Source organism: Halyomorpha halys, unplaced genomic scaffold (assembly GCF_000696795.3).
Source record: "Halyomorpha halys isolate HHAL.00 unplaced genomic scaffold, Hhal_1.1 Scaffold214.1, whole genome shotgun sequence".
NCBI classification, from domain to species: domain Eukaryota; kingdom Metazoa; phylum Arthropoda; class Insecta; order Hemiptera; family Pentatomidae; genus Halyomorpha; species Halyomorpha halys.
Window position 1 is genome coordinate 433,527 of NW_027110944.1, and position 6,412 is coordinate 439,938.

General features: G+C 26.6%; 1 protein-coding gene across 1 annotated transcript in view; it reads right to left on the reverse strand.

Moving 5' to 3' along the window:
• The window catches only part of ITP (ion transport peptide), a 165,959-nt gene extending 160,224 nt beyond the window's left edge, over nucleotides 1–5,735 (reverse strand). The window contains exon 1 of the mRNA XM_014418993.3: nucleotides 5,651–5,735. The gene's annotated coding sequence lies outside the window, so the exon portion shown is untranslated. The remainder of the gene's footprint in view (nucleotides 1–5,650) is intronic.
• Between the last annotated feature and the right edge of the window lie 677 nt (nucleotides 5,736–6,412).

The following is a 6,412-nucleotide window of genomic DNA, read 5'->3' on the forward strand; positions in this document are numbered from 1 at the left end:
TAAATTATGGGGAAAAAAAACAATTGAGGGAAAAAAAAATGTAACTAATATCTCAATTTTATTTTTTTCTATCAACTAAAATATTCATATTTCTTTGCATTATATAATTTCAAATTTTATTTTATTTCCTTAATTATGTTATTTTTACTAACATATTGAATTGCCTATATATTTATTTTATTTTCCAATTCTTTAATCACTTAAATTTTACTACTTTCATTTTGTACAATTATTTACTTTATGTCCTTCTGTTTAATTCTTTTCTTTTTTATTCTTCTTGTTCTATGTTCTTAGCCCTGATGAAGGCTAGAAATTCTGGACGAAACGTTGGCAGGATTAATTAAGTTATTTCAACTTAATTGTGTTATATTTTGACAGCATCTCCAACCATCTTCTCCTCATATCTGTTCACAAGTATGATATATATTTGTGTATAAATACGATGTACCCCAATCTGAAATGAAGGCAAAGATAATGGACAGTATGACTCATGCAAGGGTATGTAGATTCCGAACAGAATGCCGAACAAGAATAACTATGATCCAAGGATCTTGACCGATTTGTCATTGTCCTTGAACCCGACTGTTCGAATGAACGTCGGGGATAAGATCCGTTCCGAATTGGTCCCGAAGGGACTGGTTATCGAGCCAGCGTGCCAAAGCACCAAGGAAACCGCGAGTCGCACCAGAGTGGGTCTGGAACCCATTTCAAGCAATCCCTTTTGAACGTTATCTTCCAATCCTACGCTTCGGTATGACACTCGAGTGCTTGTCCTTCGGCACTTGAAAACGTTTTTTGTGCCCCGTTCCTTACATTATTACCCAACAACGTTATACGCCTATTACAGTCACAACAATGTTATTATCATATTTGTATTTGAATTTTCAGGTCACGCATATTGGCCGTTCACGACCCGTTCTCCTGTAAAACAGTTTTTTTAAAACCTTGAGACGAGTTTTGACTTCTAAAGTAAGAAATTACGTTTTGTATACACAAAGAACATCAGAAAGTATGTTTTAAAGTTTCACTATTATTTATATAACTGAGGAAAAGTAATAATAATCATTACCTACAGTAACTTTATTTTTATAAAATTTAATTACTATTTAATGTCACTTCTTTCGAATATGATTGAACCCACATTCATATACAAGTTATCTATTTATACATTATGATTACAGCCAATTCCATCGGGAATCACAAATAGAGACAATAGAGGATCATATAAAAAAAGGTTCATGAAGTTCCACTCCCAGTTACTTATAGTTAAAGGAGCTGTGACCTACAACTCATAATCAGAACATCCTGTTAAAAATTCTATATTTATCAGTTCTGTTATTGTCACTATAAATTTTTTTTTCTCTTCATCCTTTTCTTGAATTCACTTTCTTTTTTTCTATTAGAAGTTAATTATTTTTTTTTGAAATCCATAAATGTCATTGTTTTTGTTATTAACTTTACTTGTATCTTTTATTAAGAATTATTATTTTATTCAATTTATTCTTTCTTTATTATCTTAATTTTTTTTTTATTTATAACATTGAATATAGTTAGGGATGTATTTTTTATGAGACTATACCCCCCTCAATAACTAGTTGTTAAAAATATATACCTCTTACACTAACTATGTAATGCACACCAGGCCGATCTGGTATTAAGAAAATAAATAAAAAGATGTATATTTTTAGTTTTTTTTTAAATAGGTAAAAATATTTCATGTCCAGGTCTCCAAAACAAAATGAACAATATTTTTACAACTGATGCAGGAAGTCGAGCGATCACTTTTTCATGTATACATATAAATATATACTGAGCTTTATTAAGAATTTTTTTTTAATAATAGAAAATGGCTTTGATGGCCGTCAGAAATAACATAAAAATAATGAAAGCTATTTATTAAATACCGACGTTTCGACCCAAATTGTAGTTCTTTATCACCACTTGTATATTTAGGGGTGGACATCTATTTTTATTAATTAATTTATTTTTTTTATTGCATCTATTTAAATTTTTTTCCAAGATCATCATTTCCTTAAACGTTTTATAATATTTTTTTTTTTTAAAAACTCCTTTAAAACAATAAATATATTTAAAAAGCAGTTCCTTATACTGACTCCTAATTATTTCAATTAATCACCTAAGAAACTCTGAAAAGTTTATAAAATGTAGATAAAATATTTCTACATTCACACAACAGCTAAGCGTACTTTTTTTCATAAACATAATAATTTAAAACTTGGACAAAAAATAATGAAAATAAAAAAAAAAGAGGTTAATATTTAATTTTCTTGACTTAGTCAAAATTGTTTTCTACCTGTAAGCATAGATACTTGTCGAATGGTTCTCAAAAGGCTTCAGCAAAAGATTTTTTCTTTTAAATGGGTAAAAATATTGTGTGTCGTAAATAAACTAATTCAGTAGGTCGAGCATAATATTGTTTATACTTCTAGCAAAAATAAAATAAAAATGACAAAGCCTATAGACGCCACAAATAACGCCTGCAAGTTTCCGACTATGTTATGTCCATTAGCCGAGTAGTGTGGAGAGGTGGCATATCCTCAGCCCCTTAATGAAATAGGCATTCTCTACATCAAAAGATGTTTAAAGTATATGTTTAATATATAAGAAATTTTAATGAGGTATCAATAATTGATATAATAAATTTTAACCATTGTCATATAAAATATAGGAAAATAAATTTAATGTGACATAAATGATAAAAAAAAAATATTAGAAAAAACATTAAAAGTTTTAAATATAAACTTAATTTAGACATAGAAGATTAGTTCGACCTATTCAAACATTATTATTAAACAGTCAAAAGAAAATTAAAATAAAGTCATAATATTCCCTATGATTATTTATTTTATTATTTTGAACACTTCGTTACTTTAGACTAACTCTTCATTGTTTTACAAAATTACATTCGTAATTAATTATATTTTTTCCGTTGTTTAATGCAGTAAGGAAAAATATTTAGTCAACTTGCGTATCAAATGATGACGGGTTTGTATTTAATAAATATTACAATCACCAAAAAATATGGATATAAATTTAAATTATTCATAGCTTATTCCTTATCGCGAGAACAATTTTTATTAGCAAACTGATAGGTTCTCTAAAACAAGTTTTAATCATTAAATTTTGTTCCTTAGTACTATACTTTAATCATAAAGCATTTGATTTACAATAATGCTTACAATACCTGATATTAGAGTGGGTAAATGAAAATGGACTTAATTAACGAATATGTTGTAAATATCAAAAGTCAAGTTGATTTGTGAATAACTTATATTTTACGATATAAGAGGGGAACAGTACAAATATGAATTAAACCAGTTGTTTGAAACTTACCACGAATTATATGTCAATGGTATAAACTTTCGGCGATATTTTTTTTTATATGTATTAAGTGAATCATTAAAGAAAAAAAAAACTTTATTCAACATTTTTTTTTTCTAATAAATACATTTTTCTCCCACCAGTAGATAACATCACTATGACGTATTTTTTCCAATATAACCGAAGTTTAGATTAATCTTTGATTACCTAAGGCTTAAGGATTATCTATTCATTGATATTAAACTATGGAAGAACGAGCTTTTTTTTTTTTTTACTATCTGTAAGGAAAGTTATATTTTTACTAACACATATTTGTATATTACATGTTGATAGAAAGATAGATAAACCGTTACAACGAATATATATTCTAAGAAAATAACATTAATTTTTTTTTATTGACTTGTGGCGTATCTGACAAAAAATATATATATTTTATTTTTTATTTGATGTATTCTATAAATTTTACCTTAGACTGTGGATAAGTTTTGACAACTCTACTAGCTTTAGGATAGTCAGTAGAGAAAGAAACCCCTGTCTACGGCAATACTTTTGGAAAACGTCCATTTAAAAATAAAATTAAAACATTTTTTTTTTCAGAAATGCAACAATTCGACCAAAGCAGCGATTCATTTAAAGTGTTAAAAAATAATTTTCACACATATGCTTTCCTTAACTCGTCTTGTGTTTTTAGGAGTTATATTATGAAATATATATGTATTTAACAACTGAACTAGTAACTGAAACCTACTTATATACTATATTACTAATTTGCATTAAATAATTTTGTCACTGAATAAATTGAAATTACTTATTAATTACTATTGATACTCTCATTTAAAAAAAAACTAACTTTTCCTGTAGACATTACCATATAATTACTTCTTTTCAGAAAAAACAAGCAAACACGTTATCAGATTGATCAAGTTAATGGGCATGTTTTATAATTTGAAAGTTATATAACAAAGAAGGTACTTTCTTATATTAGCAAAAATACTACCGAAAGTGTTTCAATTATTTACTATGAAAACATGATCATATTACTTGTATTCCTCTGAAATTCTAGAGCAACACAATTACTGATTGTTCTCTTCTATAAAGAGTGGCACTGTGTGATGTAAATATCTTAACACTATCAGTTGATAATTTTGTCAATTATTTTTTTTTTTTTGCAAATAAGAAAAAATTCTAGATGATTAATCTAAGATTCTATATTGATAAAATCAACCAAAACAAATATAAAAAAAAAAGTAAGCGTATAGAGTAAATTTTGAAAAACATTTACCAAAAAGACAAAAGGTGGTATACCTGTACAGTACGCTCTTATCAAAAACCATTTATGAATAAAACTAGTTAGTGAAACACTTAAAAAAAATTTTATTCCCATTTATTTGTGGCCCATTATTTTAAATTATAATATTTAGCTCTTGTTTTGAAAAAAAAAAAAAAAAGGTCAAATTTTTATTCTAAACGGTCAAACTGGCATTTTTCGACAGGCTGTTAATAGAATGAGAAAAAAATATTTTTGTTTCATTTCAAAACTATATAAAATGTTGAAAATCTTATTTTATGCTATTGGATAAAAGAATATTTCGCCTCAACAACTCTTAAGACGAGGCCGAAATTTGAGAACAAGAGTTAGTAACGCTTTCTTCATTTTTTTTTTCTCTGTAAACGGTTTCTAATAGTTGAAAGAGTTCTAAATTTATTTATTGAAGATTAATATTTTTCTTAATAATTATTTGAATAAATTTTCTATTTAAACTACCACATTACTTGTCAAGAGCGCCATAGAAAATGGCACTTCACTGATGAATCACATTGAATTTCAATGAGAAATTAAGGCTGTTACTCTACCTTACATTTATTTATATTAAAATTCCTTACACTTACATTTAACATCGAAAAAAAGGTTTTAATACTCCTGTTGAAAATTTAGTTCAACTGTACTACTTTAAACTTGTATTAAGGATTATGAATATTATTACTTCTTGATAAAAATTGCACATACATAAACAACTATATATGTATTTTTTTTTTAATTTTTAAAAAATTTACAGAATCAATTTTTTTTTTTTTTTTTTTTTTGATAGAGAAAGTTCAAAATAGACTTTTCAGAATTCGATAGTCACATTAGTTTCTGAAAATCTCATGTTAAGGATTCTATATTCATCTATAACGTATATGCAGTTACATTAGTAAAAAAAAATTGTTTTGTAAAAAATATGTATATCTTTTTAAACCTATATGTAGGATTTTTTATAAATAGCTTATGTTTCATTTTTCTCGTCAATCGGTGAGGAGTACTCACTGTTAGGACGAACTGTCGTCAACTGGAGAAGAGACACGCACTGGAACAGACGACACTCGAAGGCACTGGACACCGAAGAGAGGGTTGCAGGCCCTATATACCCTCCCTTCCACCTCCACGTTCCCCCGAGACCACCCCCTATCCCCAATCACGAGGCAGGGTAATTCAAATTCATTTGGCCACGCAACTGAAACTCAGATTTTTAAATGTAAATTTTTAAAGTTTATACACATATTTATTTTAAAAAAATATTTAAAAAATAATTATATATAAATAGTAATGTGTGATATTGCTAAATAAAAGGAAAAGTTACAATTATTTTTAGTTTCATCTTTAGAAATAACGTATGAACATTTTATGTTGGAACGTAACAATGTTTAACAATGTTTAAGGAAGTCAAAGTAACAAAAAAGTCTATATAAACCTATATTGAGAATATATCCTCTATAGAGAATTATACCATTTCTCTAAAGTTCTACAGGAAAGTAGTAAATTAAAATTTTGAGTTTTTTAAGTATTTCATTTATTTATTTTCTTATAATAGTAAGCAATAACTTAAAAAAAAAAATTTAAGTCAAGTAATTCTAAATTTCAGGATTGTATACTCGACAAAAGTTTCTTTAAAAATATATATTTTTCTTAAAATCATTTAAATGAGGTTTTTAAGTGGCTAAATAAAGCAAAGTTTGTATTTGCGTAAATTATTTAATATTTAAGTGAAATTAATTCTCAAAGTATAAATATTTTCAGCCAAATTATTTA